This window comes from Artibeus jamaicensis, unplaced genomic scaffold (assembly GCF_021234435.1).
Source record: "Artibeus jamaicensis isolate MK-2021 breed Jamaican fruit bat unplaced genomic scaffold, CSHL_Jam_final contig_1015, whole genome shotgun sequence".
Taxonomy (NCBI): Eukaryota; Metazoa; Chordata; class Mammalia; order Chiroptera; family Phyllostomidae; genus Artibeus; species Artibeus jamaicensis.
In genome coordinates, this window is record NW_026521194.1 from 2,592,200 (window position 1) to 2,605,229 (window position 13,030).

At 43.7% G+C, this 13,030-nt stretch overlaps 1 protein-coding gene across 6 annotated transcripts in view; it reads right to left on the bottom strand.

Annotated features, from left to right (window-relative positions):
• The window catches only part of RHBDD1 (rhomboid domain containing 1), a 116,389-nt gene that overhangs the window by 95,792 nt on the left and 7,567 nt on the right, over nt 1–13,030 (bottom strand). The window contains exon 1 of one of the 6 annotated variants that reach the window (XM_053665837.1): nt 7,558–7,608. The exons of the other annotated variants lie outside the window; for them this stretch is intronic. The gene's annotated coding sequence lies outside the window, so the exon portion shown is untranslated. Of the gene's footprint in view, nt 1–7,557; nt 7,609–13,030 lie in introns of those variants that run through there. 6 annotated transcript variants of the gene reach the window in all.

Genomic DNA, 13,030 nt, shown 5'->3' on the forward strand with positions numbered 1-13,030 from the left:
GTCCCACCGCACACTGGTCTCTGCCTCGGTCACAGAGCTCCAGCCACACAGGTGCTCCAGCCACACAGGTGCTCCCTCAGCAGGGCCTCCGGGACTACAGCCCAGAGGGCCAAGGGCAGAGTCAGCTTCTCCACTTTGACCGCGGCTGAACCTGCAAAGCCTAGCACAGTGACTGGCATCTAGTCGGGGCTTCCTAAGTATCCGCCCAGTGACTCAAGAAGTATTTGTCATTTTTTCATACAATACATTTTCATTACACCATAAATGAGACTGACTAAAAAGGTCTGAATACCTCTGGGGTGTTTGTGTCAAAGAATTGTTCCTGCAGGTGCAGCGGCCCTCCCCAGAGCACGCCACACGTTGTTCCACTTACCATTTTTAGTTCCAGGATGCTTCTTATAACATTTATCTCATGGTCGCAGAGATTACCCTCTAATCCATTTAAAACGTATTAATAGGCTGTTTTGCCAGAGCTTTTTGATTTGAAAAATGACATTTTAATTATGTAGTAACGCACACTGGACAGCTCTGTATCAAGACTGTGACAGAAATGGAAGACTTCTTGAAATATTGATAGGAAAATTAGCCATATTTACTTTTAATGAGAAATTAAAAATTTAACAAGTATGTAATGAGGAAAACTAAGTGGCTAGAACAAACAAAAGAAACTGAATTCATAACTTGGGAAACCAGTGTGCCTCAAGGGGGAGAGAAAGGAGTTTTATTAAAAAGGGGACGGAAACTAATTATGGTGATTTTCAATTCTCCTTACGAAGCAGAAAATATTCTCATGATCATAGTTTACCAGGCAGGTATATATCTCAACTTTCAATTTGAATGTTCAACAACAATTCAGAACTTCCGGTCAAGATGGAGGCACGGCTGCCTCACCCAACCACAGAAAGAATTATAACTAGGTCTCAAAACAAGTAACACCCAGCACCATCAAAAAACCGAGCTATATGGAGGTCGGACAACCAAGGATTTAAAGAAGCCAAATGCATCCAGATGGGGAGGATGAGCAGAGATGCCCAGAGGCAGAGATGGCGGAGAGGTACAGAGACGCGGTGTGGCACGGAGAGGTGGCGGCAGATCAGGAGTCCCACATTCACATGTGGAAGATAAAAATCAGGCGGGATACCTTGGGAGTGAGTGATCCCAGCTCCAGGCCAGACCGCACAGCCCAGGATTCTGGCCCAAGGAAGGTAAATCCCTATAACTTCTGGTTTAAAAACCAGTAGGGGGTGGGGCAGTGGAAGAAACAGCCAGATCTTCAGGAGACTCCACTTATGGGCCCCGCACAGACTTAGAATGTATGCAAACCCACCCACTCTGGGATTCGGCACCAGGGCAACAGCTGGTGGGGCACAAGACGCATACAGGAAGTGGGTGAAGTGACCGGATATGGGACAAGTGCCAGGAAAACCTCCAGAAGCTAGGCTGAGGCACTGTTCCCTCTCTGAGCCTTCCCATCCTGCAAAGCCACGAAGCTGTGAAGAGGCTTGGCCTGCCCTGGTGATTATCTAAGCCTCCGCCCCGATTTACAGGTGCCTTTTCTATAATAGGCCATGCTACTAAGATAGGGGGTCAAAGCAGCTCTACCTAATAATACACAGAAACAAATACAAGGAGGCTGCCAAACTGAGGAGATGCAATACGGCCAAAATGAAAGAACAGCTCAAATCCCCAGGAAAAGAATTAAACAAAACAGAGCTAAACAATCTAACAGATGCAGAGTTCAAAACACTGGTGATCAGGATGTACAAAGAACTCACTAAGTATGGTAACAATATACAGGAAGAAATGAAGGTTACACTAAGTGAAATAAAGAAAAATCTACAGGGAACCAACAGTGGAGGAGAGGAAGGCAGGATTCAAATCAACGATTTGGAACATAAGGAAGAAATAAGCATTCAACCAGAACAACAAGAAGAAAAAAGAATTTTAAAAAATGAGGACAGTATAAGGAGCCTCTGGAACATGTGCAAATGCACCAATATCCGAATTATAGAGATGCCAGAAGGAAAAGAGGTAGAGCAAAAAATTAAAAACTTATTTGAAAAAATAATGAAAGAAATACCCCCCAATTTGGCAAAGAAATAGACATACAAGTCCAGGAAGCACAGAGAGTCCCAAACAAGTTAGACTCAAAGAGGACCACATCAAGACACATCATAATTAAAACACCAGAGGTTAAAGATAAAGAATCTTAAAAGCAGCAAGAGAAAAGAAGAGAGTTACCCACAAAGGAGTTCCTGTAAGACTGTCAGCTGACTTCTCAAAAGAAACCTTGCAGGCAAGAAGGGGCTGACAAGAAGTATTTAAAGTGATGAAAAGCAAGGACCCACAACCTAGATTACTCTATCCAGCAAAGCTATCATTTAGATGGAAGGGTAGATAAAGTGCTTCCTAGACAAGCTAAGGGAGTTCATCATCACCAGACTATAATTATATGAAATGTTAAAGGGACTTATTTTAGAAAAAGAAGAGGATCAAAACTATAAACATTGAAATGGCAACAAATTCACAACTACCAACAACTGAATCTAAAAAATCAAACTAAACAAATGACCAAAACAGGAACAGAAACATAGATATGGACATCATTTGAAGAGTTAACAGCTGGGAGGGACAGAAAGGGAGAAACAGTACAGGGATTAAGACGCATAATTGGTAGGTACAAAATAGACAGGAGGTGGTGTTAAGAATAGTATAGGACCTGGAGAAGCCAAAGATCTTATCTGCACAAGCTGTGGGCATGAACTAAGGTGGGAGCATTGTTGGAGGGAAGGTGGATACCAGGTAGAGGGGGCAAACAGGGAAAATTGGGACAACTGTATTAGCATAATCAATAAAATATATTTTGAAAAATGAGCAACTCGGATCATTAACTTCCAAGAATACACAACAGTTATAAATTATGTTTCCAATTTGGCATTTGATAGTAACCAAATTAATTTCACAGAAAGAAACTACAGAGTCTTAATGGGCATAATTGAATGCTATTCTACAAGCAGCCTTCCATATCACTAAAGAGCAACAAATCTAGCCTGGCTGGTGTAACTCAGTGGATTGAGCACAGGCCTGCGAACCACACGATCATGGTTCGACTCCCAGTCAGGGCACATGCCTGGGTTGCAAGCCAGTTCCCAGCAGGGGCCAGTTCCCAGCATGGGATGCACCAGAAGCAACCATACATTGATATTTCTCTCCTTCTCTCCTTCCCTTCCCTTCTAAAGATAAATAAATAAAATTTATTTAAAAAAAAAAAAGAGCAACAAATCTTACAATTATTCACTGAGATTTTATTAAATTGCATAATTTTCTTTAAGACTCAAGAAAAGGTCTCTCGCACATATTCGAGATAGATTAATGCTGTTGCCTTTACTATCATATTTTTTCATGCATTTGGTAAATTTCATTTAATAGTTCCATATATTTTAAGTATATTGCTTAAAAAGTCACGGGAAGAAAGTACTTTTGTTCAAGTCACGTGGCAAATATTAAAGGCCTACAATCACTCAGGTTTAGTACTTTTATAACGCCTGACTTTCCAGATGCTTAAAGCTTGTTGTTGTTTTTTTTAATTGGGATTTAACTCACATACCATAAAATGCTCTCTCTTAAAGTGTATGTATGATTCAGTGTTTTTTAGCATGTTAACAAGGTTGTGAAATCAACACGACTCTCTAATTCTAAACCGTTTTCACTGCTCCAAAATGCACCAATCGTCAGCCACTCTCACTCTCCCCTCCCCCCAGCCCCTGGAAACCTCTCGTCTACTTCCTGTCTCCACGGATTTGCCTCTTCTGGACATTTCCTATATACAGACTCATATCATATGTGACCTTTTGTGTCTGGCCGCTTTCACTTGGCATAATGTTTCCAAGGTTCATCTGTGTTGTATTATGTATTATTGTAATAGTTCCTTTTTATGGCAGAATAACATTTCATTGCATAGAGATACCACACTGTACTTGTCCATATATCAGATGATGGATGTCTGGGTCGTTTCCGCTTTTTGGCTATAGTGAATAATGCTGCTATGAGCATTCACACACAATTTTTTTAAAGGAACACAGATGTTGTTTTCAGTTGCTGGTAACTCTACGTTGAACTTTTTGAGAAACTGCCCAACTGTTTTCCAAATTTCTGTATTCCCTCCAACAGTGTGAGAGGTCCAATTTCTCCACATCCTAGTGAGTCTGAAGGAGTATTGATTTACATGTCCCTAATGGCTATTGATGAGCAAATGCTTAAATTTGCATTGCTTAAAATGTAATATAAACACACATGCTCACCAGGTACCATACTGACAGTCGTGCACTCTCTCTCTCTCTCTCTCATTCTCTCTCTCTCTCCATCCTTCTCCCTAATAGTTTAACAAGCTCAGGTCAGCAGACTGCTTCAGAAAGAGAAATGAAACTACAAAGAGATCGTCCAGATTGAACTGCAAGGATTTTAGCACTGCCATCCCCTGCCCTGTGTTGAATAGGAGTGGGAATGTTGTTCAATAGCAGGGGTAGGCAGGAGATCAACCCATTCAACTAAGACATTACAAAATGATTCTTCTTAAAGAAACAGAGGGTTAGTGTGCTTTATTGCTTCAAACAAAGCAAATGTGCTATGGAAATAGCAGACTCTTTATGCTAAACATAAAAACTTCCTCTGCTTTTTAAGTATAAGAGCTGAACAACAAATAAGTGCATCATAAAAAGCACATGAAGTCGGTCAGAATGCTAGATGCTTTTTCCCCTCTTACTCTGTGCCAGGACCATGGACCCTCTCTAGGAGGGAACCGAACCGGACCGCCTCCTCTCTCGCTACTCTCTCAGGAGTCTGATAGTCCACGGCTTTTCTAATCCAAACATGAGAAGTTATTTCTCTCAGCTTGTTACCGTTGGACCAATAGATAAGAACTGTTTCGTTCATCGCAACAATAATAAAATTCTCTGTTCTTCCAATAAAATTTCTTAGGATGATTTCATTTTTCCTAAAAGGTATCAGCTTGCTTAGCCACTGCCCCCCCCCAAAGAACCTAGCTACAAAATGCAGATTTTCAAGACAGTTTTTGAAAATCAGAAAATTGCAAAGTATAATATGTATTAGAATTTAATGAAAGACAAGAATTTATTCATGAAATACTTGCAGAGTAATTTGTTTCCTCTTTTCAGACACATGAATGCACTTCAAAAAAGCTTACGCAGTTTATGTACAATACATAGTTGTTATGTGCAATACATGGCTGTATGTACAACATGTGATTTATGATTTTAAGACTTAATATTTAAATGTTAAGTTCAACAGCTTCCCACCATTACACCCAGTTCAATCTACCACGATGCACCAGCCACCTGAGTTGATTAGTAAAGGGGGAGTCCTGGGGCACAGGGTCGAACCTTTACCAGAAGCCGGTAAGAGGCCCTGTGCTCATGGAGGATTATCAAATGAATGAAAACTGGCTTCATGAATAAAGAATGAAAGCTGGAATCCAATTATATTAAGAAGGTAATGGGAACCCAGTCTTTATGAATATTATGCCACTCTCAGTAATTACATTCCAGTATCTATTCATAGAACTATCTACAACTTGGACTCCGTCCCATCAGAAATCGGGAATTAAGAGCATTTCCCCCTTTGAGGGTCGCTGAGATCCCCATCCGTACGGTAGTCCTTCACACTCACACACTCATTGTTATAACCACGTAAGAAACGGTCTCATCTGGATCAACACAACCATCAACTGTCTCCCCAATGCCACCTGGCTGAATTGCTCTGATTTTAAACTGCCAGTAGAGAATTTCAGACACCAACTTCCTTTTCCTCCCTCATATACCATCTCCCCAAATGAAAACAAATAAAAACTGTTCCTTACCTGAGTGGGACCCTATCCAGCTGTCTTTTATAATAGCCTGCCTCAAGCACCAATGCCATCCACGTGGAAGGCAGAAGCCCTGATCTCTGGTGATTAGGGTTTAAGGCCACTAAAAAAATAGAAGTAAAAGAAAGTTCTGACAAGCAAGCAAGCCTTAACAGGGCATATGTTCTGTGGTGACGCGCCCCACCCAGGACCATGCCCTGTCACCTGAGAGTCCCCCACAGCCCCCCACTTTATACAAGGCCTGCCTGGATCTGCTTAAAATCCAGGCTCATCATGGTATCCCCTGCCCCCAACCCATCACGCTGTCTCGCCTATGGTGTAACAGCTTTCGGGACTTCATCACCATCAGACTGAACGGTGTCACTGTGCATAGAATGGACTCTGGAGCTGAATGGCCTGGGTTCAAATCCTGGCTCAATGTGGGGGAACTGGATGACCTTGCGCAAGTTCTCAATCAGTCCATGTCTAAATGTCCTCCTTTATAAAACAGATGCTAAATAATAGTAAGACCTGCTTTGTGGAGTTGGTGAGTTAATACACGTAAAATATACAGAGCATTACCTGAAACATGATAAACATAATAAGCACTAAATAAGTAGTACTACCTGACATTAAATTTTTATCATCATCTGATCAACTTCAAGCATTTCAGCCTGGGGTCCAACATCTTATAGAACATGTTTACACCCTCCTCGGTAATAATGAATATTTGTGAGACCATTTATAGTTTACGAAGGAATGATATGTCACGTGTGGCATTTCATTCTCACAGTGCTGTGTGCACACCGTTAGTTCGATATTATCTACTAGCCTGCACGCAGTTGCCTGGAAAGTCCTCACCCATCCTGCCACCCGTCCTGAAGGACGCTCAGTGGAGCTTCTGCCCTGGAGACTTTTCCGGGGATATTCAAATGTCAATCAGCAGCTTTCTCTGTCCACGGTGCTCAATTAAGTGCAGCCACTCCTCGGATGGGCAGCCACAGGGGCATTCTACCAGAGGTCACCAGAGGTCACCAGAGTGAACTTCACACACATCACGTGGCTTACAGGCAGGGGGGTCCGACCTGCGGCCCCAGGGCCCCATGCAGCCCAGGATGGCCGTGAATGTGGCCCAACACAAAATCACGTTTACTTAAGACATTATGTATTTTTTGTGTGATTACATGTCACGATGTATTTGTGCGGCCCAGAGACACCAAGAGGGTGGAAACTGCTGATTACCGTAAGTCTGCCCATTGCAAACCTAAGGACCCCGGCGGGTGGAAATGCTCTCAGCAGTTTCTGTGTGGAAGCACGTGAGAGAGACTGGATTCCACATTTCCGTACAGGTGCAGAAACCTCGATGGCCACGCTCGTGACTTGCACGCTGAGGACTCGCAGGCAGTGATCCCCACCCGACGCTGCTGCTTGTCTGTCCAGCTCTTCCATCTCTGTCTGTCACAGCTGCAAACCCTGCCACTCCCTCCACTGGGGAAGGGCTGGGCAGTCCTGTCTGTCCGTCACCAGAGAAAGCCAAGGTCTGTCCCTCCACAGCACGTAAGACACGCCTCACGTGCTTGTACGTGGTTAAACACAAACGTTTTAGAATTCTGGGCTGTGAGCTAGAGGCAGGCCACAAGTGTGCCAACGGCTGCTTCAGAGCCAGTATTGTTCACTTAAGACACCAAACTACAAACCTTTAGAGAAGATGTCCACGACTTTCCTTTCTCACGGATGTTTCTCAGAGGGCACACTCCAAGTCGAGAGAATTTGTTTAAGTACTAAAAGGGACTAAAACAGTGTAAAATTTAATCAAAACTAATTTGAGTAACAGTAAGTAAGAAAAAAGTGATTAAAATTGAAAGATTTCAGTGTGAACCATTTAGCAAAGGACTTCCTTTTATAAACAATAAGATATTACCAAAGAGATAAGGTGAAGTAATACATTTTAAGTTAGATGCTGCTTTTGGAAATAATGAAACCCATTGAAACACAATGTCTATTTTAGAAAAAAAATATTACAAGGGAAGAATTCTACTTTTAAGACTTCAAAAGCAGTAAACAAATATCTTAAAGATAAACTCTTAGAAAACAAACCAATGTGAAGGAATTCTGGCACATAAACAGCAAAGCTGCTAAGGGCAGATGGGTACGTCAGCAAGGCTGGGGAAAATAGGTCTGACTTGTATAGTCAGAAATAGGCAGACGCTGTCCACTGGGGGAGAGCAGTACGACTTCACGAACCATCTCCCCCACGTACCCCAAATGAACGTACCACCACAACAGAATCAGTGTGCTCGCTCTGCAGACACAGGTGCACGGTGAGGGGCCTGGCCGCTGGTCCCGACCGCTCGACCCACTCCCAACCAGATTTCTGTTTCCGCATCCCATAGATGTGAAACTTCTAGAGCCCCCAGAATCACTGGAGTCACTGTTTATTCTGTATACACAAACATTACTGAAGTAAAACTCAGGGGAAGCTATGGAAAGAGAAGTTTAAATTAAATACCGGAAAGTGGTTTCAAATGATTTCCATCACCCGCGAGTATTCTACACCACAGAAATTCCTTCCCAAGGCAATAAATGAAATCAGCAAAAGAAATGGTCAAGTCAGGTCTTGATAAGCCGTTAGTGCTACCCTCTAGAGTCTAACAATATGCAGGAGGTGATAAGATTGATGGGCAGCTGCTGGAGAAGGCTAGATCAATTTCACCTAAGAGGGACTGTGGCCCAGTACAAAGACACAAGGTTAAACATAAGACTTTAGCTTCCACACTGGTCCTGCCACTGAGAAGGAGGTAGAAAGGTGTAAGAACTGAAAGAGAAACCAAGAAAACCAGAAGCCATCATTACCACAACCAAGACCAAGTTTTGCTACTACACTGAGGACTGGCTGCTGAGGATTAAAACGAAGAAAATCCTAAGGAATGGCAAGCTGCTTTCAGGTAAAGGCTAAGGACTCAGAAAAGGAATGGCCGATTAGGGAATGCTCTAAACTAGTTTTAACACTGGGCTGTGGTGTCAGTTTAATGGCAGTTGAACTACACAGAGTAAATAAAATAAAGACCCACAATTCGTTCATTCCAAGGAACTAGGGGTTTGCTGAAGTGACGAGTTTGTGCAGATGGTGAGAAATCTGCTGGGGGTCCTTGGCACTTTGAAAACTTTAGGTAAAAGCACAGAGAGGGTTAAAATGGACTGGAGGGACTATTCCGCAGTGAGAGCACTTCTTCCCAGCAGGTTCTGCCCCTAGCTTCAGAGTCCTGGATGTCCAAGGTCATCCAACCCTCCAACGGTCCCTTTCTTTAGGTTCAGCAGGATGAAGCTGGTTGGCAGCACAGGAAGCTCAGAAAAGTGAAGTCTAGTCTTAACACTGACATGTTCTCCCCAAATGCAGAGACTCGGACACAGATGGAGGACAGACACAGAGATGCAGAGAAAGACACAGAGGAAGAAATCTACCGACCGTGCCTGGTAGGAGTAAGCTGAACTGCTTTCTAGCTTAGAAGAGGCTAAATTTTAACAAGGTCACCAATATAATTGGTCAACAAAGTAGCGTGCAAACCATCTATCAAGTGAGGCAGAGTTTTTAGGCTCAGAGAAAGAAAAAGACAGAGTGCCCACAACTGTTCCTTGTTTCAGAGGTGTTCGGAAGTCACTTTGATTATTCTCTGCCAGTAATCAGAGAGGCAACAGTGCTTAATATCATAGACAAAGAACGTAGATTCAGAGACAGAACTATCCCACCTTATCTTCCAAGTCACCAGAAAAGTCTGACAGAGGATTCTGGAGGAAACTGGAGCCCTGTCTTGCACACCCGTACTTTTATTCACTTACTGTTGTGCATTTGCTGCGTGGCTCTCAAGCACCCTCACTGGGATCAGGGAAAGCATTCCGAAAATCACACCCAGGCACAGGGCTTCAGTGCAGCCCTGCCTTGGATTGCCCAGGAATGAGAACATCAGGAAAGGGGGTCTGTAAAGCTCCCCTCCCCTATAGACTCTGCCCAGAATCATGCACGTCCACGTGAGAGACCAGGATGATGGCGCCTTAGAAGGGTGGCCAGGCCCGGTTCCTCTCGGCACCTCCCCATCTTTGGAAAAAACTGGGAAGTACAAAGGTGCAGATCAGGTGGGGACATTCCAATTTCATAAACCCAACCTGAGTAGCTGCTAAAAACCAAACAAACAACAAAAACAACAACCTTTTGTGTAGCTTTGTAATGGCAGGATAAGAGACCTTGCTAAAGGGCCCCTAAAGCCCCTGCAATTAAATTTAAAACATCGAGTGCTTAACCTTAGTTTCTATTTCTCTCCTGTGCCTAGTTGACCAATCAGATCATGTTTGCCTCTGGGCCCCTGCTCAACGCCAAGTGACGGCTAAGATGGCTGGTCTATTTATTAGCTGTGTTACTTATTCCGGACAAATTCAAGCCATGTGTGTTTCCCCGCCTGTAAAATGGGTTGCTATGAGGATTTAACTAGCCTCCTCTTGATAAAGGTAGCTACCTGACTACACATCACTTATAGTTCAGCTTTTCCTACAAGCAGACTCTCAGACAAGGATCTCCGTGTAAGTAATTTATTTGGGAGGCAACAGATACCCTGGTGGGATTGTGGTGCATTGATAAGCGAGCCATCACTGTGAGTGCCGACAGCATCTTCCCACAGGGAACCCTGGGAGTTAGCAGAGTTGTGCCTCGGTGCTTATCCCCCAAAGGCTTGGGGTCTGCCCTAACTCCCTGTCACGTGGGGCTTGCCATAGCAGGTGGCACAGGTGTCAGGGGCTCGAGAAAGCACTTGGGCGGAGTACCGCAGGTGCTGAGGCTAGAAGTCTGTCGGAATGATGCACTGTGGGCAGGTGGGCAGGTGGGCAGGTGGGCAGGGGATGGGGGCAGGGCCCTCGCAGCCCTGCCAACATGGCTCCCTGACTGGGCTCTGGCGCTTCGGCTGCAGCACTTGTTTCGGAACGAGCAAATGTGTCCACGTATAATTCACATATCAGGGAACAACTTGAGCATAATGCATACTTAGCATTTGATCATGCATAATTTCGTCCACAGGATGAGTGCAGAAAACTGTATCCGGCTGAAGCAAGCTGCATGGAAATCCACAAAATGTACACATTTGCACGCCTCAAACCAGCTACCGCAGGGTCATAGGGTGTGTTACGATGCACACCCATCCACGTCTGCAGTCGTGACTGGCCCTCCGATTCTGGATGAGCCTCCTTCCTCCACGACAATAACTCGCAAGTTGCGTCCTTCTGACGGCCACTTCCACAAGCAAGGAGTAGTACTTTCTGAAGGGAGGGTGCCATATTTATTGTAGCACTTAGGTATTTTTTGATCATTTAACATGTAAGACTGTGCTACCATTTTTATTAGGTTCCTGTCTTTTTTTTTAATGTACCACTGACAAAGTTTTTTGCGTGTTTTACCCCTAACAGCGTGTGCTCCATAAGCTGTGTGTGTTTTACTGCCCGATCGCGCATGGAATGGTGATTTCAGGAACACCTATGTCGCGCTCCAGCAGAGCCGACTCTACCACTGGTGTGAAGGGTGTCGGAGGGAGGGCAGCCAACGCCCAGGAACCGCAGCTCGCGGGCGCTTCCTTCCGTGTCCACCACTACGATCCTGGCCTTTCACCAAACTCACCAAAGTCAGAGGCCCTCATCACGCAAGTATTTAAAATGCCTCATGCTCTCAACTTTCTCGGACAAATTAGGATAAAAGGGGACAAATTCTCTCTCAACCTATCAAATACGTCACTATTTTCACATCTTCTCTACCAAAAATTGTTTTGCTTTCTTTCACATGGAACTTAAAAACAAGAATTATTGAATTTAGGGCATTTGTTTACTTAACTATACATCCCACATGCGCCAAGGTCTCCTGTTGGATGCTGATTACTCCATGGCAGAGACATGTGTGTTTGGCTGGATGCTTTAAGCAAGAAAGTGCAGTACAATATCAGTTCGAGTATAACGATGTCATCAAAGGAGTGGAGAGTGTAAATGAAAGCGGGATCGGAGGCTCTGACAACACACGCGGCTCAGTGAACAAACTGCATTCACATGCGTTGTGCATGTACATCTAGACAGCACACAAGGTCAAACCACTAACTGTCAGTTACAATAAGCCTCCCAAATTTCTGGTCAATTACCTGGGTAATAATAAAAGACACGACTCTGACATCATTACAGTTATAATTAATTTACACCGATCAGCTTCCTGTTAATCAAATACATCTTTAAAAGCATGTAATTATTTTTCACCTAGAAAGCAACACTCAGCTTTGTTAAGTGAAAAAAAGCCATCTTGCTGAATTCAACATGAAAGGCTGTCAGGCCGCTCTGAGACGTAAAGGACAAAGGGCCTCACTGCGCACGCTGCCACACATACGGGCGCCGTGGCCGCATTCACGGAAAGCAGTGGCACGAGATGAGAGAACAGGCTGAACAGTTTCCGAACATAAGGAAGCTGGCAGGCAACTGAGTAAACAGGCTCCAGGAAAAGAAAGTTCCCAACGCTCTTTGTCAAAACGACACACAGGGTTAGCAATACTGACGGGTACGGCACAGGACAGGGGTTAAGGGCACGGCCCTCAGTAAGATCTTCACAACACACGAGCCACGAGACCTTAGGAGAGTCCTTTGGCTGCCACTTCTCACCTGTTAAAGGAAGTAATTCGGGCTCGTCTGGTGGCGTGGGGATTAAACAACATTCTGTTGAGATTATACATATATAAAATCACAAATTGGGAAATGACAGTGTTTTTCCTCCATATGAACAAGTAAAGTAAGGCTTAACATTAAATTTTAACATAGCCTTAAAGTGTTTTTAAAAGTTAGTAGCAAAATAGACCTTTCCTGGGCTTCCTATGATCCCATGTTTCTAAACTGCTTCATGTGACTCAATGACACACACGTTTTTAAAACAATTCGATGGGGTATGTGGGAGACACGTGAAAGTAAAAATGATTTTTTAATTACAATGAATTTTATAACAAAATGTCAAGCCAGATTTTCTGTCAAGATTATCTTGAAAGTATCACTACATTTGAGAATTTAATGAGCTTCCTTTTTAGGATTAAAAAACGCTGGATATGTCAGATGGCAAAATTTTTATTTTTCCCTCCTTTTTAAAGTGTTACTATCTTAGCAGAAATC